At 39.8% G+C, this 17,542-nt stretch overlaps 1 pseudogene; it reads right to left on the bottom strand.

The window, feature by feature from the left end:
- Positions 1 to 2,891: 2,891 nt before the first annotated feature.
- Positions 2,892 to 6,510, bottom strand: LOC102015165 (annotated as a pseudogene).
- Between the last annotated feature and the right edge of the window lie 11,032 nt (positions 6,511 to 17,542).

Below are 17,542 nucleotides of genomic sequence, written 5' to 3' on the forward strand. Positions count from 1 at the left end.
TAAAAAGTGATGGATTATATAAAAAAAATAATGGGGAGTCACTATTGTGGAACTGTTAAAAAAACAAGGTGAAGCTAAGAAACAAACAAAATAACATGGGATGGGTAAGTGGCCAGGGCTTGTAATGGAGCTCTTACATCATTAAGACAGAATAGATAGTAACTACTTTTAGTATTTCAGCCAATTAAACCTGCGACTTCTAAATCAATAAAGGAGGAAAACATGGATGAAGAAAACCCAAGCTATAGAGAAATGTAGGAGGAAAAAGAAATCAAAAGCTCAGAAAACAGAAAACTTTGTATGGTACAAGTGAGTCCAAATATATGAATGATCATGATGAATGAAAACTGACTAAACTGATATTTTTGAAATTCAAAGATTGTCAAATTGGATTTCAAAATGTAATCTAGCTAAATGTTTCATAGAAATAACTCACCTGAAATATTGACACAAACTTCACTAAGGGTTTCAGGTTGAGATTGTGCTGGAGAAGTCATGGAAAACATTTTTACAAGGGGCCGGGGATTTAGCTCAGCGGCAAAAGTGCCTGCCTGGCAAGCGCAAGGTCATGAGTTCAATTCCCGGTACCCGGCAAAAAAAAAAAAAAAAAAAAAAAAAAATATATATATATATATATATATATATATATATATATATATATATAACACTCAATAGTAAAAATTAGTGGATTTGAAAAGCTGATGTTTTGTTTTGAGTTTATTAAAATACTAATCTGTGAGATTTTTTTTGTCATAATAAGATGTGAGCAGAAGATAAGTAGGTGCACCCTCCTTTTCAGGACAAGATTGTGAATGTTGTCCACATAATACCACACACAAACAGAAAGGTTAAGGGAACAGGATACAATTCATAAATAAAGCCAGTAAATATGGGAATTTAGTATGTGACAAATGCAGGGTGAGTGGATAAAAGATTCTCCAGTAAACCATATTCAGACAATTTATACCAAAATAAATTCTATATGAAACAAAATATCCCATGATAATAAATGTGATTCCATGGGTAGTAGAAGAAAACAGATTATTACACATTATTTTGGAGGAGGGATGCTCATTCTTTGGGTGATATAAAACCAGGATTCTATAAAGAGAAAAAGAATAAATTTAACTGTAAAATAAGAAACACTTCCTTGAGAACTCCCTAGGAAAGTTAAAAACAAAATATTGGCCAAAACACTTGAAGACAGAATGACATCTTAAAATTATAGAGTGCCATTTAAAAACCTACATGGAGCTACTACAACTCAATAGAAGATAAATACCACCAATAGAAATATGGGTAATAATATGAAGAGATACTTCATATGCACAAAGACTCTAAAAATAAAAACAAATGCTCGTCATGCATGTATTTTTAAAATAAATAGTGAAATAACCATAGAAATGAGATTTTTTAAAACTTGTAAATTATACAAAGTTTATGTAATTTATCCCTATTGTTAGTAGGTTCTAGAGGTAAGGTGCTTTCATAATCATAACATGGAGAAGCAAATTTAAATTTGTTGTAACTACATAATAAAACCTGGCAATATTCTTCACAGCAATACAAAAAAAAACTCTTAAAATTCATATGGAATCAGAAGAGACCCAGAATAGCCAAAGCAATCCTGGGCAAAGCATGAGTCATCACAACCCCAGATTTCAATTTATATTACAAAGCCACAGTGATTAAAAAAGAAAACCAACACGATACTGGCACAAAGATAGATATATTAACCAATAAATTAACACTGAAAATGATAAAACAATCCCAGACATCCTCAGTCACTGATTTTTTTAACAAAGGAGCCAAAATTACACACTGGAGAAAAGGCAGCCTCTTTTAACAAACGGTGCTCAGAAAACTGATTATCCACATGCAGAAGAGGGACCCTAGACCCACGTCCCTTGCCCTGTACTATAATCATATAGAGGTGAATCAAAGACCTAGATATTAAAACAGAAGCACTAAATCTGCTGCAAGATAAAATTGGTAAAACTCTGGAAGACAGTGGCATAGGTAAGAACTTTCTGGAAGAACCCCAATTGCACAAAAAACAATATAAAGAATCAACAATTACAATCATAACAAATTAAAAGGCTTCCACATGGCAAAGAAAACAACCAATAGAGTGAAGAGATAACCTACAGAATGGGAAAAAAATCTTTGCCAGCTACTCCTCAGATAGAAAACCAATGTCAAGAATATACAGAGAAGTCAAAAAAGTTAGACCCCCTAAAATAAAAGAGCCAATAAAAAATGGGCAGTCAAGGGGCTGGGGATTTAGCTCAGTGGCACAGCACATGCCTGGCAAGCATGAGGCCGTGAGTTCGATTCCTGGTACCAGAAAAAAAAAAAAAAAAAAAAAGAAAAAACCTAAAGAGAAAAGGGCAGTCAAAATGAATAGACACTTCTTAAAAGAAGAAACACAAATGGCCAATAAACACATGACAGGATGTACAGTATCTTTGCCCATTAGAGAAATGCAAATAGAAACAACACTGAAATTCCATTTTAGAAAGAATGGCATTCATTACAAACTCAAACATAACAAAAGAAAACAAAAGTGAGAGACCTAGGTGAAATTTTTAAATCACAATTGCTATATCAATTGTCTAGAACCTCAGCAGCTCCTGAAAGTCTGGTAAATGTTCACGCTAAGGATAATCTCTCAGGTGACTTGAAGTTGCCCCATACAATGGTACATTATCAACCCTTAGTGAAGCCTTAAAGAAAGACAAAAACAAAACAAACAAAAAACAGGTTGGAAAAATGGGTTAAAGGAGGCAAATATGGCATCTGCCTCTAAAGCTATCAACTCAGGAATTCTCAATTATGAAATCTTGCAGAGAAGTTATTTTCTTTTTCAAAGTTCAGGTGATAACATTTGCTTACTCCAGATCTGGCATTTTTTTCATCATCACTATCTTGTGAATCATCATCTGCTCCATCTACTTCTGGTAAATCTACATCCTCATCACCATCCATGTTGTTCATCATCGCAGAGAAAAGATCAAAATTAGGCATGTCTTCATCAGAATCATCCTCCCAGTCTTTTCCGATTATTGAAGTCCACACTAAGTCCTTTTGTTACAGGCAGCTGAGTTAGAAATATTATAGGCAATCAGACAGGGCCAGGCCCCCGAAGGAGCCAACATGAAAGACAAGATATCTGTGTGGGCCAGACCTCAAGACAAAGGACTAAACAAATGCACCCACATCCCTCCCTAGGTGCGAACATCAGGGATTGATATTCTAAATAGGTAACAACCACCTTCAGAAAGCCAGAAAGAGTCACTAGCCCAACCCCTTACAGGAAAAGCCCCTGTTCTTTATTCATGCCCGCTTGCTATGTGACTCGCTTCCCCATCTGATCCCAGTTTACTCAGTTTTACCTGAACTGTTACACTTGTAATCGTATTGGCTGACCATGGTTTTGTCCCACCTCACACCCACCTTGTAATTTCCCATTTTCCCTCTATCTTGGACCCTCCTCACCTCGGGGTTTTGCTCTATAAAGTCCCTGGGAAGGGCAAGGTCCCTAGGCAACACACTCAGGACCCCTTCTGTCCCTCCCTCGGACAGAAGCTTTCTTTCCCACAATAAATACATTCTGCTCTTAACCTCCGTTGTTCCTAAAATTCATTCTTCGGTTTTAGAGAACAAGAACTCATCTCAGATATCGTTCAGGTTGGAAGTTTCTATCTTCCTGCATCACTTTCTTTTGTTAACCTAGGCCATGACTGGCCAGATCCTCCTTTTCGTAAACAACATAAAACTGATGTCTATTCTTTTATGCTTGGAATCACTTGGATCAATACAGTGAAAAAGATCAATTTTATTTAAATGTTTAAAATTATCACTTCCTCCAAGACAACTGAAAGCAAGTTTGGATTTTTCAAAATTTACATTAACATGTTTACTGTCTTCAGCACAAAATTCAATGAAGACATAGTCCCTTGGATCCTACTACTTTGCAGAAGCAGGCTGCCTTGTGAATGGGGCAGGAGGACGGGTCAGTGGGTGGGCAGGCCGTTTGGTGGCTGCTGGGGACTCCTCTCTGGTGGCAACTCTGGCGTTGTCTCCCTGGTCGCGGCCTCTTCTCTACAAATACTTTTAAAATTGTTTAAAGATTCATCAAAAAACTAAAAATAGAAATTTCATTTGACCTAGCTATACTGTTTTGGGCATCTTCCCCTAAAAATCTAAGACATCTTTTGTCAGAATTGTTGAGGTACAACTTACATGCAATAAAATTTTTTCTTTATAGTGTATGATTAATGATTTTTTTAGAAATTGCTGTGATATTAGGGATTGAACTGAGGGCATTTGCATTAAGCTACATTCCCAGATCCTTTTATATATATATATTTTTAAGATAGGCTCTCTCTAAGTTATTCAATGAAGGAAAAAAACATTAAAACAAGTGGTGATAGAGAAAGTGGACATCTATATGCTAAAATAATTGACGTGTCATACAGTATGTAAAAGTTAACTCAAAATAGATCACATATATAAATATAAAATATGAAAGCATAAAACTTTTAGAAAATTAGGAAAGGATCTTCAGAATTGAGGATGATGTAAAGAGTTCTTAGATTTGTCCCCAAACACACAATTCTTAAAAGGAAAATACATTGAAATCTAAAAGTTGCTCTAAGAGCCTTATAACAGTATGAAATGACATGCAAAGTCTGGGGAAAGCTGTGCAAAGCACACATCCATCAGTGCACTGATGTTTAGATAGTATAAAAACTCCCAAGTTTTCACAGAAAAAAATGAGAAAATCCAATTAGAAGATTGGCAAAACAATAAAGAGACATTTCACTGAAAAACACATATACAGATTGAAGAAAAACACATGAAAAATGCTATGTATCATTCACCATTAAGGAAAGGCAAGTTCAAACCACAGTGAAGTATCAAACACCTATCAGAGTGGCTAGGATAAAAGAGTAATAATATAGATACTGGTTACACTCCCATATGCTAGTGGGAAGGTAACATAGTGCAGACACAGCAGGAACAGCTCATCAGCATCTTCATAAACTGGACAGGCCACTGATGTACAAGCCCACAGTTGTATTCCTCAGCATTTATTGCTATGAATATATTTTACATTTTTCTGGGATAAATACTGGAAAGAGCACAAACGCACATAAGTCTAAAGGACTTTTTTCCTAACGGATTTTAAATGACCCTTGAGCCACTACATTTCTTTCTTCTTCTTCTTCTTTTTTTTTTTTTTTTTTTGGTAGGAAATTATCAATAGCTGCTGTAATACATGTTGGTATCTTCAAAGTGGTTTCTCAGGAAAACAAAGATATGCAAGAAAGATCTAACAGGTAGTTACAGCCTAAGGGTTGTGAGAAATAGTGGATTACCTTCTCATCAGTGACTCCTTTCACTGAGATGTGAAGGCTGGAAAGAAGGCCAGGATTGACAAGAAGCACCGAGAGACTTGCACCTGTTTAGCAACAGGCTGTATACTTTTTCCTCTATAGTCATGATTACATGAGGCTCCTCCTTGAAGATAACGGTCTGGCCAGAGGGAGAAGGCAGAGTATGCCCTGGGCCCCTTCATTCCTGTTGGACCAGCTGGTAGGAGGGGTCTGAGCTCTGGGGCCTTCGCTTCAGAGGGTTGTCCGACCTCTAGTGGTCACCTTTACAGTCAGGGCATGGTCCAGAGGTCTTCTCAGGGCAGTTCCTCTTGAGGTGGCCTGGCTTTTGACAGCAGTAGCAAATGAATGTAGTTGACCAGTTCTTCTTGGGGCCCCGAGAATCAGACTTAGGGTCTGTTTCTCTTAGTGCTGCAACAAAGGCAGCTATTTTTTCTCGGTCTCTTTGTTTTCTCTCCTTGGCCTCCTCCTCCTCATGGCTATAAAATACCAAGGAGGCAATTCTTACTAACATCTCAAGTGAGCTATCTGGGACAAAAGCCATTTTTTGTAGCTTCTTTCTACTATCTGGGGCTGACTGAGCAATAAACTTATCTTTCAGAATAGTGTGTCCCTCTACTGCACTGGGATCCAGGGAAGTATGCCTTATCAATGCCTCTTGTCTAAGAAAGCAGAGGAGTGGTCTCTCTAGCCTCCCAGCACATTGGGATCCCACAACCACTTAGTGTCCTCTCCCCAACCATCAACACAGGTGACAGGAACATGTGGATGAAGTCCTCGGCCTGCTAGTCAGTCTCAGCACCATCAGGTGTGAAGTGTCCCAGGCAGGTAGCCTAGACATGTATCTTCTCCATTAAGGTGGTTCTACAGAATCTGAATATTGGGCACCCATGTAGTCCATGAATTCTTGGTGCAGACTGCTCTGAAACTCCACTTGCTCCTCCACTGCAACCTGTGCAGTTAGGGTAAGAATGGCCTCCAGGGCATCTCCCCGGGTATTGCGCAAGGTCCTCCTGGTTTCCAGCTTCCGAGTGGCTCCCGCGTCCCCAGTCAGCTCAACCTCTGAGTCACCGGGAGTCGGTACTCTCACGTTCTCTGAGTCCTTGTTCATCAGCTGCTCCTCCACCGATCCGGACCTTTCTGGCTCTCAAGGGCAGGGCCAAGAGTGCCCCGCCATGTGGCATGTTTTCCCAGAGGTTTCTCCAGGCTGGGATGGTTCATGCACTTCTCCGGGCGGGCCTATTGTGTCAGTGCTTCTCTGTAGCATGGCAGTTCTTGACTGCATGGCGACGGCTGGCCCCAGGGCCAGAGCACAACTCCATGCATCTTCCTGGGCACCTGCTGCCTGCCTTTCTGGGCACCTGTGTGGCTGGGTGCACCAGGCCCCAAAGGACCCGTGCTCCCCAGCCGTGTGGCCTCCCAGAGCGGGCGCGTGTGCCCTGCCTGCCATCCCGGGCACCTGTGCAGCCGAGCACACCAGCCCCAAAGGGCCTGCTGCCACTAAATTTCTACCAGAACATTTTTGAGTTCTAAAGTTACTGATAAAATTATTTTTGTATAGTCCATTTAATGTTTCTTATGTTTACATCCTTTGTGTACCACACTTGTAACTTATGATAACTTGTGATTTGCTATACAAGCAATGTATTTATAAAAATTTATTTGGACTTGGAGCATAAGTGTTCTGTTTTCAGATACAATGGAGGGCTTCAGGATATATTTTGTCATGTGCACCTATTATAATACCACTGTTTCTAAGTGAAACTACTCTAGTATCTTGTATAGCAGTGACTCAATATCTTCTTTTCAACTGCTTCCTGACACCCTCTTGATATACCAACAAAAGGTGGCAGATTTTAAACAACAGCTTTTGACCTCACAGTTTCTAACAAGTAGCAATTTCACTGTTTTCCTATATGTAATGCCTACAATATAAGTACAGTTAGGTAAATGGCCAAAAATCAATAGTTTTAAATTAGTGTGTAACAACTTTAGTTTTTCCTCCATAATTAAGTGGTAGGTTTTCTAAATATTTAAAAAATGTACATTATTCTCCATTATTGCTCTCATAATTGGACATTTTCACAGTAATTTTGTGGTCGATCTCATGCCATTTTAAAATAAAACACTTTACTACCTGTACCCAATGTGTAAAAGTCTCTGGGTATAGCTCCTATTAATAATTGAGAGTTCTGGTTGTTTTCTTTCTCTGCTTGTTAGTATTCAGCTCTCACTAACATCTTTCTGAGAAAGAGAGTTAATAACACATCAGCTATTATGCACTGTAAATGAGCTTTGTGTATGAAAGGATTATTAAAATGTTATATGAGGTATTGATTCAAAAGTAGAAGCAATTATACATGAAAAGCAAGAGTATTGCTGATTACCACTAAACTCCATGAATAAACAGAAGAGACATTAACAGCAATGAAGTCGGAAGGGCTGGTGCTTCAGTAATAATATCTTTAGGAGTTTCCTATAAGGTGGTTTGCAAATAACTAACACTTCAGTTTCACAGCTATTTAGCTTAATCTGCATGCTATCAGTCCGTGTGGCATTTAATACCAGTATACTTATGCAGACTTTTAACCTTTTCAAATGCCATTCCAATTTGTGATAAGCACAATGACAAATCTATGTATTTTTCTTCTATGAAATTTATATAAACTTGAATAGTTGTATCTGCCATAAATTAACTTTTATAATGAGAAAATAAAGTGTTTCATTAGGAAAAAGACTGAGTGCCATTTTACTGATTCACCGTTTTGCTTTTGTATATCGATGTCATAGCTTATTTTACCTTTGCGATTTTTCACTGTATTCTTTTTTTTCCCCAGAACCAGGGATCAAACTCACAACCTTGCACTTGCTAGGCAGGTGCTTATGCCACTGAGCTATAACCCCAGACCCTTTTTTCACTTTGTTCTAAACCACGTGTCACATCCACTCAGGCTTTCTGAAGTCTGATCATTTCCTTATTTGCAAAATGAAATGAAAGAACAGTAGACGACTTGTGCTCAAACTGATGTTGTTGTTTTTGTTCTTTGTCAAACTCAGGGCTTCACTCTTGCCAGGCAGGTGTTGTGCCACTGAGCCATATCCCCGGCCCTTCAAACTGTTTTTTAAACTGAACCTCAACACGTAGAAATGATTAAAGTAGAGCTGTTCTGGCTGATACGGGGTGTAGAGGGACTTTTCTCCCAGGGAGACCCCAAATTCTCTTTCCTCTCTATCTGCAAGAACTCTAAGGAATCTAGTAAACAAAATAAAACAAAAATATGTGAATTAAGAAATGAGGTTAGCAAGGCCACAAGTCAACATAACAATTAAATAATGAGATTAAGAAAATATTTATATTAACAGGAACATCCAAAGAATCGGAATAAAATTAATCAAGGAAGGATAAGATGTGTACACTGAAAACTACAAAACATTTAAAAATCTAAATAAATAGAGATACATAACGTTCATAAATTGGAAGTCAATTTTCTTAAGGTGGCAGTATTCTACAAATTAAACAATAGAGTCAACAGAAGCCCTATAAAAATTCAGTAGGTCATCTGTAGAAATTGACAAAGCAAATTTAAAATTTAGATGAAAAAGAACACCTAAAACAGCCAAATAAGATGTCGCAAATATCAAAACTAGAGGACTTATGCTACCTGATTTGAAATTCATAAAATTTCAGAAATTAATACGGTACAGTATTGGCATAAAGATAGATATACAAGTCAATATAGAAAAACAGAGAATGCAGAAGTAAATGTACACATTTATGGTTAGTAAGTGTAAATAAACTTCTAGAAGAAAACATGGGCAAAGATTTTGGTGACCTTCAGTTAGGCAAAGACTTATTAGATATCACATCCAAAGCTTCTATCAACAGGGCTTTCATGTATCATTGTAATATGTCTATAACTCTTTCAGGGACATACCTAGAAGGGGAGTAGTAGGATTGAAAAGAATGTCTAATTTAGTTCTTTAAGGAATCTCCATATTGATTTCCATAGTAGTTGTACTAATTTACATTCCCATCAACAATGTAGAAGAGTTCTACTTCCTGAAGACTTGCTGGCATTTGTTATTGTTTTATTTCTTTCTGGGCTAAGATGAAATTACAGTATTGTTTTAATTTGGTTTTCCCTAATGGCCAGAGATGCTGAGCATTTTTTCCTGTACTTATTGGTCATTTGTGCTCTTTCTGAGAAGTGTTTGTTCATTCTACTTGCCCATTTTTTGACTGGATCTTTTATTTCAAGAGGTCTAACTGTACATTCTAGATATTAGTCCTCCGAGATGTAGCTGGCAATTTTTTTTTCCCATTCTGTAGATTGTCCCTTCACTCTATTAGTTGTTTGCTGTGCAGAAGCTTTTAAATTTGATAAAGCCTCACTTACTGATTCTTAAGCTTATTTCTTGTGCAACTAAGGTTCTGTTCAGAAAGTACTTAGGGTTTTCAGCCATTCTCCACGTAGGGGAGGGGCTTTCTTTGCAGAGGTCAAGTGGTGAATGGTGGGCAGGCTGCCTCAGGGATACAGAGCTCCCTGGTGTTTGGGAGCATAATGGGGGGAGTGTGGATTCCTGTTTTGGTGCTGCAGTGCTTCTTTTTCCCTCCTTCTTGTTTCATCAGAATTAAAGTCTGAGGCACTCTGGGTCCCTAACTGCAGTTATCTCCCACACTGGGTTTCCTCTTGCTGGTGGGAGGGGAGAGTATGCCAGGAGCCTATCCCAGGAGTTCGGATCTGCAGCACAGGCTCCTCCCCTCAGGATGTTAGAATCCTTTCATAGTGGATAAAGGGTGTAAAGAGTGTGTGGACCAGCAGCCCCCTTTCTTAACCACCCAGGCATTTGATTAGGTCCGCTGGAGCTCTCCTTTCTGTAAATTTTCTGTATCCGGCATGTTTGCCTGCCCTGCTTCAGAATACCGGCATTATTTGATGGCTCTCCCCCACTTTCCCTTGTGCACCTCCTCCTCACCGGCCAGAATGAACCTCCCCATTCTAGTCCATGTCTTGACAGCTGTATACATTAGGGTTTTTGAAAATAAAGGATTGGCAATATCATGTATACTGTTTGTAACTTGCTGTTTCACTTAATGGAGTGTGGTGGACACCTTTTTGCTATAATAAATTCATGTCAACATGATGATTTTTAATGATATAATTAATATATCATTAATAACTCTTTTCCTTATCCTCCCATCACCTTTCCTTACACCTCATCTCCTCTCCCCAAGGATTTTCCGTTATAGGCTAGGAAGATTCAAATGGTGATTGAGAATGACTTTGATGAGCTGAGATGTGTTTTTGAGATAACTGAAGGTCCCGAGAAGAATTAAATAAACCAGCCCTATTGAAGGAGTTGGAAAGCCACTCAAGTAAGCAGAGCCTGAGCATCTGAGGAGTGTTAGGGGAATGACTGAGTTTATCCCAGGGGTGGTCCTGGATCAGAGAAGAGGAGTCCTGACCAGCAAAGTGGGAGGTTTTCTGGAGAAGAACCAGTGCTGGCTGAGCTGGCCAGAGTATAACAACTAGCACAGCTGGCAAAGAGACACAGGACCTTCTCTGAGAGTTAGAGGGATAAGAAAAAATGATGTGGGCGAAGTGGGAAGATCAGTTACCTCAAAGGCTGAGGCCCAACAAGAGAGATCTGTGGACTGGAAAAATGTATTCGCTAAGCAAGAATCTTACCATTTGCCCCAACTGTGTAACTATATAAACACACACCGTCCTATTTCTTGGTGGTATAGAAAGTGAGATCTGTATATTGGTCTCACAGTGCACCCTACTGAGAAAAGAAGTAACATTGGAGATGAGATAGTTAGCAAAGAACTTCTCTCTAGTATTGGTAGAGAGAATGATGCATCACAAAATTTTACAAAAAACCCCACACATGCTGCATTTTCTTTTAATTTTCAAAAGAATCCTATGCAGTAAATAATATTCTTGTTTTACAAATGTGAAGAAAGTTTAATAACTTGTAGCCAAGCTGATCAGTCAGCCTGAAGTCTGGTCTGAGCCCAAGACCCTCATTTTTCACATTGCCACATCCCTGAACACCTCAACGTGCAAACAGAGATTTAAATCTAAGTGAGTGAAAATAGATCCAGTGGGAAGAATCATCTGTTTGGACTCTTTTTTGCTAGACAATCTGATAATGTTTCAGTATATTGCCTAATTTCCAAAGATATTCTTACTTCTCTTGGGTCCAAAAAGCAGAAACATTTCATCCCTCATAAGAAAGAAAATACATATAATATTTTAAATGCAGCATTATTACATCGGTGGCACCAATGGAATCAGATATACTCAGCCACATAAGCAGAATATATGATGTTCACCAATGTCTCAGGCACACTGGTCCAGGAGGTTGGGGAAATCAGATATTATTAAATGTGATCTGTCGGTGTACAAAGATACTTTTCAGGGAGGAAGTCATTAGCAGGCTTATACCATGTCTACTTTTTTCTTTTCTATTTTTGTATTAGAGCACAGCAGTTGATAATCAAGAGAGATTACTTGTTTCCAGGATGAAGGGGGAAAAAGAACCAATTACACTAAATCAGAAGTATCATTCTGAGGAGAGTAAAAACTGATGAGAATGATGAGTGATTTATTTAAAGTTCCAACAAATAATGTTGACTGCATTTCTACTTACTGATTTAGTCACTCAGTCCTTCACTATTCTTTCCCTCCTTCCAATGCCAGACACTGGTAAATGTGAGAAAAACAAAAATGAGTGGAACCTGGTCCTTCCTCACAGAAGTTACAGTAAGTCCAGAGGGTAGAAAAAAACAGGGGGCGATAGATACACACAAGCTAACTACAGCGGAGTGTGGTGAGCACGTCCAGGGCAGCATGAACAGAAGGCTGTGGGAGCCAGAACGGAAGGGAGATATCTACTGCATCAGGGCCTGGAGCCCAAGTACTGGGAACGACTGCCAGCATAGCAGCTGCAGAGCTGTGGTTAGACCAGGGCAGCAACAGTCAGAGAGCGAGACAAAGCCAAAACCTGCACCCTCGGCGTTATGGTTAACAGGTGTTGAGGCAAGCATGAAGGAGAGGCAAGATCAAGTCACAGATGGGTTTGAGAGGTAAATTGTCTATTAAATGCAAAAGGAAAGCTCACGAGCAAACAGTGCTGTTACTTTACTGAAGTGTAAGTTTCTTTTCAAATTGTTAAGATCCCAAGACTTCCCTTGAAAATTGCAATGCCTCATTCATTTTCTCATTCATTAATTAGACATGCTCTAAAAACTTACAGCAAGCTAAATATTGCGGATATGATCAAATACGATCAATGATCTGTGAAAAGGTAACACTCAATCCTTGTAAAAGGCAATAAATGTGTAAGACATATATGGGAAACACCATAGAGGAAATAATCTGCCCAAGAAAGATATCACAGTAGAAGGCGACCCTGAACTTGGTTCTAAGAGACGGGCAGGAGTTTTCCAATGAAGAGGGTGGCAGAAAGCTTTCCAAAGAGAACGAAGAGCCTGAGCAGAGTCACAAGGGGCAGAAGTGCATGGAGTGTTTCACAAAGTTGGCCCATGTGAGGTGAGGATAGAGGGGAAGGAAATGAGTTGGAAAGGCATATTTAAACCACCATTCAGAAGAGTTGACCATTCGACCACATTCGGTTATTCATTGTATGGAGAACTCCAGCCCCTCCAAGCCCAGAGCCTCAGAGATAACGGGGTCATCCCATTGGTCCTGCTTGGCTTCTACCTGTGGTCTCCTTCCCTGTCATTTCTATGACAAGCTTTGAAGCAGGATACTGCCACTCTTGCTTTCTCCCCCTTGGGAGCAAGAGTACTCTCTGTCTCCAGTCTCCTTTCCAGTTCTTTCATTCTGTGATCTAATAGAGTCAACCCATTAGACACTCTTTTCCTTGGGGTTTTGCTTCAGGCTTAAATGAATCTGATAAGCACATTATAAAACATGGTATCTTCCCGGTGCTACTTCTCAGTGCAATATATCTGACGTACAGAAGCATTCAATGTTTTAAACAAGGTAACTTTCATATCTAGCCTGTGTATTTGTGTATGTGGTTGTGAAGAAGTTTTGGGGAGAGGAGAGAAGATACTTTTTGGCCTGAAACCATTACCTGATTCACATGCATCTGAGAATGATGAGATGGCCACCTCTAACCCAACCATCATAGTGACTGGAGTAGTCATGGTCATGTCACCTGTAGTCTGTGATAGACTGTACTTGAATGGGGCTTCATTGTAAAACATATGAAGTTTAAACATACTTATGTTTAAAATATTTATCGTCTTTACTATATACGTATGACAGTAAATAAGTTACAGCAGCAAAACAAGGAAAAAAACAGATTTTATTCATAAAGTCCCTCTATATCTTGAAGTATTCATAGCTTCCTATCTTAAGAGTAACTGATAGCTAATGGCTACTGTGAACAAATTAAAGAGAGAAAACACAAGTAAACAGGGCTTAAAGTTATATGATGATTTTATTGCCAGAAGTTGTAGATAAATTACAAACAGAAGCATCAATGTCATAGATGGATCCTAGCATTCTTGACTGACTCTAGATAGTAATTCACATAGCCCATTAAGGGGATATAGATTTCTAACATATTTATGTCCTAGGTGATATTCTGGAAGATGTTGGAATGCAGCAAGTATTTAGTTGGTACAGCTAGGGGAATGTAAGTCTTTTAGTGTAAGCAAAACCTGCATTGTGAGTTTAAAAAGAGCCATTTGCTTTCTAGCGTGTAGAGTCTGAACTTTTCATGGTCTCTGGCGGCAGTGCTGGGAGGCAGAAGAGATGAGACTAATAAGCTCTGATCCTGCAGATGCAGATGTTGGGCCAAGAACTGATGATAAAGCCTTTTCCAATAGGGAACGAGGACTGGCACTCAAATTAAAATGTGAGAGATTTTCTTTTTCTTTTTTCCGCATGACCCCCTCCCTCCCCACAAAGAAAGAAAAGCCTAAAATACTTTTTTAATAATTCCACTGGAGGTCTTTAGCTTCATGATCACAGGGAGACAGAAGTTTTCTTTTAAACCACATCATAAGCAGGCCATCTGGGAACTCTTCTCCCCTTCCTGGGGAAACTGTGCACTGTGCTCCCAGGGCCCTCAAGGTGAGAGCTGTGCAGAGCAGGGGTGGCTGCATTATATGGAGATTCATGACAACTGTCACGATCTAGGCTTTGGCTGTGCGGGAATATTTAAAACTGTTAGTTGCCAAAGTGATGAAGTACCTCCATGCAGTCACGGGAAACAGTTTTCGGAGGCTGGCAGAGCCAAAGCTTGAGAATTTTGTGCATTATTCTCTTCTCCTGAGCTGGACTCCTCTCCCTTTACTTGACAGTTGCTATGTACAGAGCAGGTTAAGCATTGCCTTGGGTAAACGAATATGCAAACTGAGGGCCCACAGAAGCATTATCCATCTGCGACTCGGGCAGGGCTTTTGCATATTAGTACAGATTTCAACGAGCAGCAAGAGGGCTGTTTGTGCTTGGGTTATGTTTGCTGTTTCTAAAAGTAAGGTGAAATCTGGCCTCAGATCCCTGAGGTCTAACTAATCCAGTAATGAACTGAGACAGCTTGATAGGCGTTGTTTCTACCCAATTCCCAGACTGTTCTGTTTTGCAAAGGTATTTTCTAAATTGAAAATGGAGTACATGTAATGGGCCCCACTCAGAAATAACAGATCTTATTGTAAAGTCACCCATAAATGAATGGAGCCGGCGATGACTTAGAATGTTCCTTTGTTCCTAAAGTTAGATTCAAGACTTTTATTGTCAAGGAGACATGATGGGTTTATTAAATACCCTGTAGAATACTGTACTTGATGTGCCTGATTTAATGCAATTTTTCTATTTAATCTGAGTCGTATGTATGCTGTTGCAGCTTCAAAACATCTGGGTATAGCAGTTTTTTTTTCTATCCTGCACCTGCAAGGGTAAGTACATACATAAACAAAAAAGAAATTAAATCTTCTGCAGAACTGGAGAAAAAAAGAACTCAACCAGCCATGAAGCTCAGGGGAACAGTATGACAAGTGCTGAGCTGTAAACAAGCTTGAGAGGGATTTAATTCTTCTGACAAGTGCCAGTGGTGGCATCTCACATGGACTTAGCATATGCACACATTTCAGAGAAGAGCCTCACAGGATTTAATGCAAATAGAAGAGAAGAAAAAAAGCTCTCAGTGCATCAGCGGTTCCTTGCCTATAAATAGCCAAGCAAATCAGGATAAGCTAGTATTGTAATTATCTTGATTTTCAGAATTTTTGCCACTCAGAAGAGATTTTTAGAGTCTCTTCCCTTCTCTTCATAATTATAGCTGCTGTTCCAACCTCTGCCAAGGGCTGGTGGCTGCAACGTGATATTCACCAGGTGGCTGCTCTGCAGCAGAGAAAGCTACCCAGCTTCCTGTGTTGGTCTGGTTGTGTCATTTAGGGTCCAAATCAAGACTTCAGAGAGCAACCATTCATCATCTTGTGACAGCTACTTCTCTTCTGATTGTACTTTCTAGACTCTGGTGCTGTAGGGCCTTTCCACATTTGAATAAATGACCTGACTTACCAGAGGAGCTGTGCTTCACTTTGCATGGAATCACAGACAGTTAAACCAGGAAAAGACGAGAAACCCAACTTGTGGTAGCCCAGAAACTGGACCCCTTCCAAATGCAGAATACCACGCTTGCAGCTCCATAATCTCTTGGCATGTTCAAGAACCACAATGCAGCATGGGACAAGGCAAGAGAGTGATTAAGATTAGCTAGATGGCCTGAAAAACTGCTTGTTGCCTATATACTATCCTTTTCCTACCTCAGGAGTGAGCATGCTAAATCTAGCCTGTAGGCTGTTTTTATAGCTGCACTGGAACATAGCCTCAATGTGCACTGCTTTCACACTGCACGGGAAGAACAAGCAGTTGCAATAATTTACAGCATATTTGCCATCTGGCATTTTACAGAACAGTTTTGCTGACCCCTGTCTTATATTTAACAGAACCTCATTTTGATTGTGGCAGACATCTAGCAGTTTTTAAAAAAACTACTTTCTTCAAGCTGGGGGCTAGACACCTGATCCAGTTATGTCTAACGAGATAGAACAAGTAAGTTGGGCGAGGCCTCCACAAAAATGGTTTTTTTCCTCCTAAAACTGGCAAGGCCATGGCACTTCATGTTTCCTCCTATTTGCATGGCTGTGGCAACACTTGTGCAGTGTTCCCAGTGCTGTGGAGCTCCGCAGTGATGTGGAGTCCCCATTGATGGAGCATGGTAGGCATAACAACGCCCACATGACTGTGAAGAATAAAAGGATATAAGTGGGGATGTGGATTCTTAATGGCTTTCTTGAGTGGTTGCTTTCATCCTGGACCGGTTAGCCCTGAACACATTATAGCCCACATAGTGAGCCACCTAACAGGATTTGTGTAACTCGAAAACAAATGAAATCCTAACTAAAAACCAGGTTGGCCTTACAATGCACAGTGTATGTACCATACGGAGAAACTTCTCTGAAACTTTTTCCCAAAAGCCACCTATCACTGTGGTCCGTGCCCCTTTAAATGTATTCACTAGCCCTGGTGCGATGGAAGCACTGGGTGATGACGATAACTCCCTTTGACTTCGAGGGCAGAGGTGGCTGTATTTAGAATGTGAAAAGAGGAGGGATCAGGTGGAATATTCTCGAGTTCAATATTTGAAGGCTTTATTTTTATTCCATTTCTGATGGGGCAAGAACCATTTCTGAATGAATTCTACAGTTCTTCCCACAGCACTTCTTCCCCTGCTCTCCTCTTTCTTCTCTGCTGAGTTTCCATGATTAATATTTCCGTGAATAGAGACTGTAAGAGATCAGGCAAGTGGGAGAGCAGGAGTTGGTAGAAAGATCCACACACTGTGCTTCTCTTGCCCGTCTAGTGCCGGTCACACTACACCAGTGGATGGACTTTGCTCCAAATGTGACCATCACAGTAACAAAAGTGGACCAGGCCAGACAGCTGTTTCAGTGATCATACTGGCAACACTGCCCATGTCCCTCTGCCTCCTTCCCTGGGCCACAGCAGGCAGTAAAGATTCTGAAAGAAAGCTGTAAGTGTACATTGAAATACCTAATCTTTTCTCATATAAGTTAAATAAAATCTAAAGAGAAT

Source organism: Chinchilla lanigera, unplaced genomic scaffold, assembly GCF_000276665.1.
Source record: "Chinchilla lanigera isolate Chin_1 unplaced genomic scaffold, ChiLan1.0 scaffold00049, whole genome shotgun sequence".
NCBI lineage: Eukaryota > Metazoa > Chordata > Mammalia > Rodentia > Chinchillidae > Chinchilla > Chinchilla lanigera.